The sequence below is a fragment of the Xylocopa sonorina genome, chromosome 8, assembly GCF_050948175.1.
Source record: "Xylocopa sonorina isolate GNS202 chromosome 8, iyXylSono1_principal, whole genome shotgun sequence".
Lineage (NCBI taxonomy): Eukaryota > Metazoa > Arthropoda > Insecta > Hymenoptera > Apidae > Xylocopa > Xylocopa sonorina.
This window is the reverse complement of record NC_135200.1, coordinates 3,373,731-3,387,012: the sequence shown is the minus strand read 5'-3', so window position 1 is coordinate 3,387,012 and position 13,282 is coordinate 3,373,731.

The following is a 13,282-nucleotide window of genomic DNA, read 5'->3' as shown; positions in this document are numbered from 1 at the left end:
ATATTTAACGGTACACTCTCCCCCTTGTTGGACGATGTAATCGATATAAAGTAATCTATTTAAAAGTGACTTTGAATAGCGTGTACATTGCTAAGTTTTTTGGTATATTCGTTTCTGCAATACATCAATCTGTATTTAAGCGTATAGCGTCTATATTAGTAAACAGTACATGAGCAAATAAATATGATTAGACATTATTACGGCTGTCAAGTAAATCGTCTATCAATCCCTGACACGGTTCCTTCGTTTTAAGACTGATACTACTCGTCTATCGTTTAGCTAAGCATTTTAATGTTATTATTACAACTCTAAGATGTATCGCATTGAAAGATATAACAATTCGTTTCAGAATGATATACAGTAATGCTACTTATGCAAATTTATAGTTAAATTAATACTGTTCTATCATTACTATTACGTACACTTTTAAGTCGAACTATTCCGTGCTGAATCGGTAAAATAGATAGTGGCACCAAAGAAGCGATAGGACTCGTTGAGTCTCTGAATCGACTGGCACAAAAATGACCAGATGATTCTGGTAATATCTCATACCTTACCTCCGACAAATCTCCTCTAATCTTCTTATCGGTTCGAAGTAAATGTTTGAAGGTACCAACGATACCTTCTTTCATCTTGATAACTGTTTAAATTGAAAACTTTCGCAACAGTTTAAACTCTTATCGATTTCGACAGAACGCACAGTGGTTTCTGTTCGATAATGTAGAAATCATAGTCGGTAATATACTCACGCAAGCAGAGGGCACAGAAAATTGTACGCTGCGGACCAAAGAGATGAGACAGAGCAACGAAATGGTCAAATTTAATCAATGAGCTCGCGATAAGAAAGTTTCGAGTGAGGAAATTAACGCGAGGTGTGCGGCTGCATCGAACTTTTCCGGTTACACATAGGAAATGACGGTCTTCGTGAGAGGGGGCGCGCGCAGCGATCTCAGCCGACAGGGAAATTGCGCGAATCACGAACGAGCTAATCGTATTAACCTTAATTCCGTACCGTTTATCTCCAGCTATGTGCTTGGATATCGTCGTGTAAACAACAGTTTAAGCACGATCGTCGCTGGGTAATCAATTTAATCGAGATGTGTCTCGATTACAGAAATGATTGAAAAAATCAATAACGCGTGTTGACACATTCTAGGTAACTTCAAATCGCTGCGCGTCCACGCGAACGCGTGGCGCACGTATTTGAATTACCCGCAACGCGCGCTTTTCAAATCAATTTACACATATATATACATGATGAACTTACATTTGCTGTGCGTATATGGTTTTTCGTGGAAGTTTTTCAGTGATGAAATCCTTTAATAATAAGTATCGAAAGAATTTATGTGCATAACGTGTATCATTTTGCATGAAATTATCTATAAATATTTAATAACAGAGAACGAGAAATTATGTTTTCATATGTACGCATTAATCTTCTTATCCTTAATAAGCCATAATTAAACTGGGGATATTCATGCGCTTAGAGGATATGCAAAAAAGTACACGATGCACGGAATATGGTAAAATGTACAAAGTACAGTGCAGATTAGATATAATATACGGAGAGCGGTACATATTTCTAGATTATATCGACATAACTATGATTATCTTTGCGAGTAAAGCAAATTTTGAAGACATTAAACATTTATCAAGATAAAGCGATCTTTTGTTAACAATATCGTAAAAGTAGTTTCTTCGACTGATAAAGAAATTAGAAGGTTTCAATTAACGTATGAATAATGGCGTAAGGTAGCGGTAGAATCACAATACTGTTTTGTCGAGAAGCAGATATAGAAAATATTATTTATTATTTACAAATTCCGTTCGATCGGAAAACAGAACGAACGCAGCACGGCATTGCGACAACAGTAACTACGATGTACAATATGCTAATACTCAATTCATTATTACAATAATGAATGAATAAACGGGATAACGCCCAACGCGATGCAACATCGTCATATTTGCGATAGACGAATGAATTCGTAATAAGATCCTGATGGTTCGCGGCACGATTTTCATTCATTCGACGTTGTAACAATCGCTGGCAAACAAGTAGATGCGACCTTTATGTATCGGTATTCATCATCAAGGATCTGTTGCAAGGCGTCGTTACATATCAATCACCGTGTACAGGTTGCGTAAGCGTATCGTTATAAATGCAGGCGGAATATTAATTTGTAGATTATCAGGCGTAAAACATGCCTATTAAGAACCCTTGCGAGCAAGAGCGTTCATTTAGATTTACGTGTTTTGCATTTTCTCAAAGCCACGTACAAATTATCGACATTTTTCTGAATTTCAATTATTGATCGCTCGCGTGATGACGCGCGAATGCAATATTGTTTCACACTCGAAAGAAACATACGTGTTTGCTTCGACAAGGAAAACGAGCATTTATTGAAATATTTGTTTACATTCTAGGATATTTTCACTATTTTTTTATTTTCAGGACTGTTCTCTGCGATCAACTGGGAATAAAATCTGGACACATTATTAAAATTTATATATATATGAAATAAATAAAATGACGTAAAAATTTTGTAATCACTAACACGTACTTACTGACAGCTCTACTGTCGAAATGCGACATTAAAATATTTAATTACGTAAATAAAGGTGGTTCTACGCTATCGTGTGCCATCGTACGTTTTTCGCAAGTCAACCAAAACCTTCTTCTAATTTCCTTATTAGGAAATAATATTATTAGAATCGTGGTTTTAGACGAGATAACGCTTTTTTTCGCGAACATTATTCTTCAGAATGTCATTCAACTTTCAGCGCTCGCTGATAACTACTCTCGTTCCTCTATTTTTACGCATCATAACTATTAATGAAAGTTGTTTTTATCTTCAGAAATGTTTAAAGAAAGCAATACGAAATGCCTTCTACATCTTCAACCGCTCTCACACTCGAGAAACAACCCTCGATCACCAATTTAAAGCATCCTCAAGAAATTTCCAACCCAAAGTATTCATTCTTATCATTCTCTCGATCCACATCCAACGATACATCTTACCAATTACAGAAATAATTATAATTGCCGCACAAATCCATCGTACAACACTGGTCTCGCTATTTCTCATAAATTCTTTACCACGAACTACCCCAAGAGCTAATGCAGCGCTAAACACTCCACGTCCTCCTCAATTTCGTTCCTTTGAACACGGAACGCGCGAGTACGTTTCGCAGCGCGTATTAGTGCACGTAGGTGCACACTCGCGTCGAGCAGTGCCGCTTCGAACTCGTGAGAAAACGGCTGGTTTCTCCGTGGCCGGGTTCCTCGAGCGTGTCGAACGTAAACAGAAGTGAACTTGGCGGTGTCGATAATATCCTCATCGAGCGAGGGTCGCCGAGGTTCAAACGGTCGAGGAGAATGCGCGATCGCGAACGGAAAGGAAAAGAAAAGGGGTTGCCCTCGCGCGAATAAGAGGAACGTATGGAGAATCAGATGAAAAGAAAAGTAGAAGGAGCGAGAGAAAATCGCGCAGATGGAAATCTAAGAAGCAAAAGAAAGAGAAAGGGTGAAATGGGAAAAATGAGAAACGAGAGTATTCTCGCGATGGCTATCATAAACGATCAAAGAACACCAACAGATTGACGAGCACGAACTATATACGCGTCCATTCAACCATGGATACCATGTTCGCGAGCTGCATCGCTCGCAAATTGAATTAAAATCCTGCTGGTCCCTTTGGCTGACGAGGTTCATCGTCGTTTTCATGTCGTCAGCCAACGAGGAAATGATCTCGATCACATACTCGACTTTCTAATTACAAATTACGATGAAATATCGCCAAGTTGCGAGTACTTGGTAGATCGAAAATTCTATTTAGAAACGACTGTAAGGCTGGAAAATGGCGTCGAGATCAAAATAGAGGGGTGGTAAAGGTTTGACGATGGGACGAGCGCGTCGACTCGATAACGTGAGAAAATTTTCCGACGTAGTTGGGAAATGGAGGATGGAGGATGGTCGTGTGGCCTTGTTTCGCGATTAATCAACCGCGGCGGCAGTGCGCGCCGTGATAATGACACCGTAGCCTTGATAACGGAGTATCTTCGCTGGATCCGTTTCTTCAGCGAAGCGGTAAGCCGAGGAGAACGAGATTAACAAGGGAAACGTATCGACGAGGCTCCTTTGTTTGCGGCCTCGCGTAAAAACAGGGTTATTAAATGACCGAATGATTAGCGTACAATTTTTAATTGCCAACTGAAATTTTATTTTACCTTTCCTTTTATTGCCATTTTAGGAAATGAAGTATTTTGCGGTAGGTTAATTTCAATACGGAAAATTCACCGATTTCGTACGGTTCAAGCCAATCACCGCCGTGGAAATTTAAAGCGTTTCGCCCTGGACGAATTCATTTGAAATTTATACTTATTCCGTGGCAAAGTACGAGATATATCGTGAATGACAATTTTGATATAAGAAACTCAGAAGTAAGTAATCTATAAATCAGTTCGATTCGTTCTGCGTTATATGAAGATTGCATCCTCAGAGCACCGAGTTATGACGCGCGCAGTTGCGAAATAAAATTTTCTAAATACAAAAGGCAAAGTGTAGTTTAGTGCATACATAAAAGTGGAGGACTACTGCAATTTTTAGCCCCATACTCTACATACTAATATAATATAGATTTCTTTTTTATTATTTTAGATTTTCAAAGTATGTCGAGCTTCGAAGATTGAAAATAATAAAAAAGAAACCAGCGATTATACTTCGCAACGACATTACTAACGAAACGAATAACACTCTCGATTGCTGAACGCGTTTCCGATCCGAGCGAAACTATCGCGCCCTTTCGTTCCGGATACTCCGAAGGAACGCTGTCCACGGTATACCCGAGCGTTGGTGCCAATCGGAGTCAACGGTGTCAAGGTTCTCGCTCGATCTTGCACAGGCTCCGCGGTTCACCGATCGTCGAACGTTCCACGCGTGTTCATTAATAATAACACTCCTGGCAATGGCCACCTGTCTCTCGCCTATTAAACCCGATAAGCCTATTCGGAGTGCCGTTTATAAATAGGAACGTTGTCACCGCGGCGCACCGTGTCGATCGTACCAGATGCCTGTAGATTATTACGGCTGGTGATAATTTTACGACCGCGGGCCTAATCGATCAAATCGACCGTCGCAATTACAGACCATCGCCCACCTCTCGCTCTCACTCCGCGGCCACCAATAACGCACGCGGCTATGGAAATAGTTTCGAATCGATCACGATCGTTCGTCGATGATAAATGTTCGAATTTCCTGCTCGTAGAGAATATTTGTTTCGAGCCGTGTTCGTTTGACGGGTTCTATGGATTGCTGGGTGGACTTGGTGTTATCTGACTCGGTGTGGTAAAGTATGTTTTAATGACGTATTAATGGAGTTGTTTTTATGCAATGGAATACTTTTTGCTGCAAGTATTTTCGAGATTCCTAGGAGAGCAGGTATGCGTGTTTAGCTAAATAAAGAACAAGAATGAGCGAACACGTACTGTTACGCATAGAACAAGTAATATATATCAAGAACTACGCGACTGTGAAAAAATTATTTCTACTAAAATATTTGAGAAAGATGTAAGTACTTTCCGTAGCGCGCATCTACAACATATATTAAAGCAAAATGTCGTTTAACATCGAAATTGTACATAGTCGAGAATACCGTCAACGATTTATGAAAGTAATCATCGACAGAGCTGCCGTGGACAATCGAAGATCGATCGTACGAATCGTTGGTGAACGAGTCCCGCGAGTTTTTACCGCGACGATGATTTCACGAGGCGCAGACCGCGAGAAAGTGGCTTAAGGAGGCGGCGTATAGATAAGGTAGAGCGAAACAAGTGCGATAAGCGGAACACGAGATAGCGTCGTCGCAGCCAGCCGTCGACGATATCTCAAAGTCAATGTCCTATGAAGGACTGCTAACGCTCTGACGAGCGCCCGCACGGCTCCTCCGATCGCGGGCACGTCGTTGCATTCCCGTTTTCCTCGTTTCTCGCGGTTCGACACGTGGCGCGCTGCGGCTCCGCCTCGAGGAGACATCGATGCCCAAAAAGGCGACGCTCTTTTTACGCTCCCGCGCTGCTTCTCTACTTTACTTTCTATTCTACGTAAGAAATGTCGTGTGGCAGGATGCATGGCCGGACGCAGAGGGCCACGTGCATTTCAAACATTCGGATGAGCCGTAGCGCGAGGGGTGTCCTCGAGATTGACACGAACGGCTTAAGAAAGCATTATCGTACCAACTCTTGGATTTAGAACTAGTCGAATAACGTATTCTTGAGTCTACGTCTTGCTTAGCCATCGATTCTACTGCAATCATTTTTGCGATTCCTTGCATGTCCTTTAATAAATGTCAAGTCTAATCTAACTCGAAGCAGAAATCCAAATGCTTTCTCTTGATATTGAAGTTGTAAATGTTGACTTGCAGATTTGATAAATTCTAACTTAATAAAAGTCTATACATACAGCAAATTGTGAAAAAAGATTGCGAAGAGTTATAGTCGATAACGCGAACAGGTTGTGCAAGTAATAATTTTAGAAATGTTTAATATTGAAAATGTAAAAAGAATCGAATTTTTCCCGCTATCAAAACTGTTTAAAGACCAAAAGATACGTGATACAATCTCATATTTTATGTATGCGCTGCATACACCAAGAGCGTAGGAAAGTTGCATCTTGCGTTAGAAAAAGGAGCATGAGCCAGCCTGGAGGGGGCCACTCGTAATGTACCCTCGAGCAACTGGGATCTCTTTTCGGATATTCTATTTTTATGGAAGCCTGAGGAAGCTCTCGGGTCTTGGATTGTTTTTAGGCCGATGGAATGCGCTCGTTAATTATCTTGACCCGTTAATAACGATTGATTTACGGCGCTCCGTTTGATCGTTTGTTTTATGTTGTAACGGCTGATACGAGGTATTGTAATAGTTTGCTTTGTAACGCGATTAATTCGTCTTGTATTTAATCAGGCTAGAGCCGCGACAAGTTCTGCACTGTTCGCGATCATTTTTTTATATATAAATATATATAATAAAATTGAAATCGCGTACAATTTCTCTCTTCGATTTCTCAAGCCATCGTGTCATTCAAATTGTTTTTTATTCAAATTGTAATATCGAAATTAATATCTGCGTACACCGACTCGTTCAAACGGTTCGTCTAACAGCTGGCGTCGTAAGAATATTTTCCATACGCAAACATAGTTTCGTCAGAATCTACAACGTGCTTACATTAACACGAAACTCTGGGGGCCACGATAAAAAGCTCCCTATCCGGAAACACGATAAGAACAACGAAATCTGACTCTGACCTTAAACTTCAGACGGCGCATGGATCTTGAAAAGATGGCCGTCACGGTCGTTCGTTGGCTCGTTGGAAAATTCGCGTAACTGCCTTTCTCTTGTTTAAATTTTCACAAAATTATGCAGTCTGTCTCTTCGTGGTCAGTCTCGACGTTGTTCGCGAGATGTTACACGCAATTTAATTATATTTCTCGCACGTATGCTCACGTGGAAGCTTCTTGTGTGGAATAATTAGCCACTGGAAAGTATTCTATTCCTAGTTAATGAGACAATGTGAATTGTTTAAAATAACTATCTCAAAATTTTTAAGAAAGATATTATATCACTTATTATTTTTTCTACCATTTTAAAATATTAAATGTAATTATATCATTTAGCATTATTTCCAGATATTTTTAGTTCGTTACTATTTAAATATTTTAAATAGTCGAATACAGTAAAGAAAATCCGTAAACTTGCATCATTCTATTAAATAATTAGTTATTCTCTAATCTACCCAATTGAAAATGATATAAAAAATCTTATTTTCCATTTGAGTCGTACACAATTTCTTTAACGAATAAAGCTTCGAAATATAGACGTTTGATATTTATCAATGATGTCTGAAGATATCTATCACGTCTCTAGAAAATAACACTTTAGAGTTAAGCTATAATATATCCATTATTTTTGCCACCGTTGAATGGGCATTAAGTGTAAAGATATATAAATATATATAAATGAGAATGACACTCACGATTTGAAGTACGAGGCTTAAATATTTTGGCGGCGCAACGTGAGTCTCCGATATTTCGTTTTATTCTACTTGGAGACTTATGTGCATGGTAGAACATCGCTGGAAATAAAAGTTCCAAACATTATTTACTACTCTTTTGTTATTACAAACGAGTATAGCATTTAAATATATTATAAAAATAATTATTATTATTTTTAACATGGTCTATACATTTTACGTTCAATTTGATTAACTTCGCACTTTCGTAAAATTAATAAATTGCTACGATTAATCTTATTAAACTAGTTAAGAACGAATAATATGTTTTATTCAATAAAAGGTATCAACTATTTACACTAAATATGTATGTAATTACACTATATATGTATAATATACTATACTATAATTTTCAACTAATTACAATAATTATGATATTAATTAAAATTATACCATTAGCGGATGAAAATTAAAATTATATTTCGCTGCTAAATACGATTTTGCTAAACACGATTTCGGTTGGGTAAGTATTTTAATGATCTAATTACGCAATCAGTTATGGTGGCAACGTCCTCGGTAATTCGCATCACATCAGAGCAAACAACCGGGCGAAATATCAGACGTATTATTACAGAGATAAACTAAAGTCTTTAACCTAAAAATATGTCTTCGCTCATATTAAGCAACGCCATCTTTTTTCCCTACTCGAGCGGACGAAGCGGATGCGTTACGATAACCGAAGAGAAAAAGTAACGCGACTTCGAATACGAGTTTGAACGAAATTCAATTATAATTGGTCGCATTCTTTATTACGTACGATGGAAAAGGAAATGATAAAATGAAAAATTCAATTCTCACGGAAGATACAAAACGTTCGCCGAACGTTTTGCCAAATTTCTACGCAGCTCTATCTTTCATCCATCAGTCTCTATCTCTGTTTCGAACTTAAACATTCGTACGATAAAACGAAACAATTTTCTTAATTGAAATACTTGGAATTACACTTAACTTACTTACTATTTCGTCCGACTATTACTCATACATATACTGCTTCAGATAAATACCTTATCATCTCTTCTTCCTTACAAGCTTTAACCGTGAAAGTTACTTGAACGATATCATCACGATTTAACCGATTTTTGTATCGATTCCCAGTTTCATGGCAGAATTCCTTCGCGAGTCGACGAGATCTCGTTCGATCGAAGAAACGGCGGGGCCGTTGACTCGTTGCTGATCGTACTTCCCGCGGATCTAATCTTCGATCTCCGATCGAAACGGCACGATCCACCGTGCCGACGTAGGAAACTTACGGGCGCAATGTCACGAGCTAAAGGTCTATCGAGAGTGTTTCAGCCGTCGATAACGGCAACTAACGACGGGCTAATCTATCAAGGACCCTCGACAGTGAAAATCTGACCTTGAAGCGGCGAGGCACAATTCACTAACTACTCCAACGTCTGACATTTGTGCTCTCGCGTCGTGTTCAACGAGTACACGGAGTGAACAAATTGTTGGAAATCAGTTGCCAATTCATCGACACTGAAACAAAAACAGTACCGCGCGTAGGATTCGGGGACGGTTAACGCGCGCGTGCCAACGGAATCTGTTCGGTTCTGTTTTGTGAAATGGAGTCATCGCGCACGGCAGAGAGTCGCGTGCAATTCGAACGCCGGTATGGAAGATATGCGTAGAATTGATTCCGAAAAACGCGACCAGGTATGTTACCGATAGCTCGAATACTCATGTGGGTCACATACGGCCTGTCGTCAGCGAAAGGGTTAAGGTATTTAAATACCAGCATTCCCCGCGATTTTGTACAACTAGAGTACCCCGAACGTTGCGGTTTCCGGATACACGCGTTCGAGGATTGTTCCACCAGCCAACGAATTCGATAATTCGTTACCATTCAACGAGCGTTGTACCTGAAAACTGCAATTATCGCGTTATTTACGAGCAGCGAATCGTTCGTCTGGCGTCGATATAATTTCCAGCAAAGATGTACGCGCGAATAGAGCGGTCGAGGTTCAAACGGTCGGACCAAGCGATGATGAATCAACGACGTCCGCGAGGAGAGCGCACGCTTTCCAAGTCGAGCCGCCGAAGCATTGACAAGCGTGACACCCATTCCACGAGCGCCAGGGAGACAAGTGCGAGGATCCCACCCTCTCATTTCCACGCACACCGAATCTGACCCTGGATCGTATCCCATTACCGCCGGAATCGGTCATCACTGACCCTCCACCTTCCACGACCCTGCTGCCAGTCTCCTACCCTACACACAGACATACACTCGTCCTTTCTCTCTCTCTCTCATGCGCGCTTTTATCCCTGCACGCCCCATCTTCGTCTCTGCCCGATAGGCAGGTCGGCCGCAATACGCGTCGATCTCCTCGAAGCGGTTCGAGGGGAAGGGTGATGGGGGATGGGCCGCGGACAGGGGAGAGGGAGAGCCGCAGTTCGGGTTAGAAGCGGAATCAGGAAGAGAGAGCGTTGCACCGCTCGAGAGGGTACACTGTACCAGTGAACCCGGTGTGTGGTTGCCAGCCAGTGGAGGTGCGCGTCCCCCACCCTCGATCAGAGTGACGTGAGAAGAGAGAGAGAGAGAGAGAGAGAATTGGAGAGAAGGGGTGACTACGGCGTCGAGAATGAGACGGTGGACGATGAGTGGCGGTGAGTCGGGGGAAAGAAAGCAACGCGAGTAACGGAGTATCTACCCCTGATCGCCCCACTCTTGGTCCTCTCCCACCCGCGTAGCCTGATTTCATCGCGAGAGGGGAACGAGGCGGTGAACCCCCACCGCGACGCAGGTTTCTCCTCCTCGCGATCGCTCCTCCAACCCCTTCGAAGCTCGCCCCCTCGCGGCGCGAAAGCGCCGTTAGACGAAACGTCGTTACGGTTCTACGTGACTGACGGTTCCTCGCGTCGATGTGACGAGCGGAACGTAGGGGAATCGAGAACGGTGGGGTGACCGTAAGCGGCGGGGAAGGTTTCAGAGATGGCGGGGGTAGTTGTCGACGTGGTGGGGATGTTGGTGGTAGGCGAGTGGGGCGGAGAACGCCGGGTGGGGAGTAAACGCTGGCGGAGGAGAGCTCTTTCGACGGCAGGGAGAGGTCATTGACCCGAGCGGCAGGCTGCCGGCTGCTAGAGAGCTACGTCGCTCGCGCGCGCTGCCCTGGCCTCTCCTCGTCTGTTCCGCGTTTGTTCGTAACCTCGTGTGGTGCTGTGCGCGCGCGACAGAGAGAGCACGAGGGCCCGTACACCTCTGTCGTCCCGCTCGCTCGCTCCTCAACGCTATCTCGTTCTCCCTCTCGTTGTATCCGTCTCTGTTCGTCCCGCGTGGTCCCTCTTCTTCTCTCTTTCGATCACTCTTGCCGCTCCGTTCCGTGGTGTCTCTACACCGTGCGTATATACCTTCTCTCGCCTCTGTTCGTCGTCGCGATTCCGGCAGGGCGCAAGCAACGCGAGAAACGGAGAGAGAGAGAAAGGAAGAGAGAGAGAGAGAGAGTGCGCGCGTTCGGTTCCCCTCGCGACGACGACGGCGACGGCGACGACGACGACGACGACGACGTTGCGTTACGAGCGAGAGACCGCGCCGACTGCTGCGCGGACAGCGCGTGTTCCGCGTGTTACGATTCAAGCTCCGCTCTTACGTACACGTTTCGAACAAAACCTATACCCTGTTTTCTTCTTTCGCGCGTGTGTACACGGTACCCCCGGGCACCACCGCCGTCCAGTGGGTGAACGGCAGAGAGAGAGAGAGAGAGAGAGAGAGAGAGAGAGAGAGAGAGAGAGAGAGAGAGAGAAAGGAGGAGGGACAGAGAGAGAAAGAGAAAGCGCGCACGCACGGTTCAAACGCATGCTTACCCGCGGTCGTCTTCTCGCGTGTGTCGTGTGCCACGCGTGTTTTCGGCGCGCGTTTTACCCGAGATCGGTTTCGCATCCCTCACGGAGAATTCTCTCCCTCGTTAGTGCCGTACCGTTCGTCCCCCTCGCAGGCTACTCGTCCGCTCTCTTTCTATCGCTCGCGTTCTCTCTTTTCCTCTTTCTCTCTCTACGATCGTTTTTCTTTCTTTAGCCCGCCAGAGTCCCTGCTTCCGTCTCCGTCAGTGCCACTGTATAAACTCTCCTCTCTTTCTCGTTCTTTCCCTTCGGCTGTCTCTCTCCCAGCGTGTCTTTTTCCCCGGCTTTTCTGACCGCGCGCGTCCGTTCCCTTCTCCACGAGGGAGGAGAGCGAGAAGGAGAGAAAGAGAGAGAGAGCGAGAGACGTCTGTCGCGCTTCGAGGCTCCACGCGTGCACGCGTTGAGAGTCGGCTTATCGCGGACGAGCGTGCCGAACGCTTTCTACCCGAGTCTCTCTCTGCATCCTCCTACGTGCTCGGCTAGAGTGGTGTCCACGAACGGGGACGGTTCACAGTGTATACACGCATACACGTATACATCTCGTTGGTATCTGTGTGACAGTGACTGTGCGACGGTGTCTCGTGTTCCTTCTTTTACTCCTCCATGTGCGTTCGTTACCGAAAGTTCGAGGAAAAAGAATTCCTCGCGATCGTAATTCGGTGATACGATCGAACCCGCGCGTATTTCCCTCGGAATTCGAACGGTGGTCGGTCGGTCGCGTCTCTCGCGACACGTGAACATTGCCTCGTGACGTTCAGTCTGTGACAGCCGGCGAGGATTACCCGCGATACTGAGGTAGAGCACGCGAGAGACAGAAGAAGAGTAAGAGTAGAAAGAAGAACAGTCGAAGAAGAAGTAGAAGGAGGAGAAGGAGGAGGAGGAAGAAGAAGAAGAAGAAGAAGAAGAAGAAGACGAAGAAAGCAGAGAGAGAGAGGGAGGCGGAGGAGGCGGAGGAGGAGGAGGTGGTGGTGGTGGCGGTGGTGGTGGTGGTGGTGGTGGTGGTGGTGGTGGCGAAAAAGGTGGAGAAGGAGGAAGAAGAACGGAAAGGAATAGAAGGAGTAGGCGGCGGAGGAGGAAGAAGAGAGCAGCCGCGAGTGCGACGACCGGGCCACAATAGTGTGCGCCGTTTGTTGTTTCGACGGGCCGGTTTTCGGTTCGCGTTTTCCGTTGTTGGATCGCCGGCCGCGATAAGTCGTTACGGGAGGCCGCGTAACGTGACGAGAGGCTCTCCTCGCGAGGGCCGTCGCGTGTGCGATACGTAAACGGGGTGAACCTCCGCCAGGGGCGGCGATACTCGTTGTGACCGCAGAAGTTCTGTTGACAGCCGCGAGTGTTGCTACGTTCGTCGAGTGGTGCTGTGTGCCCGGTTCTCTCCTG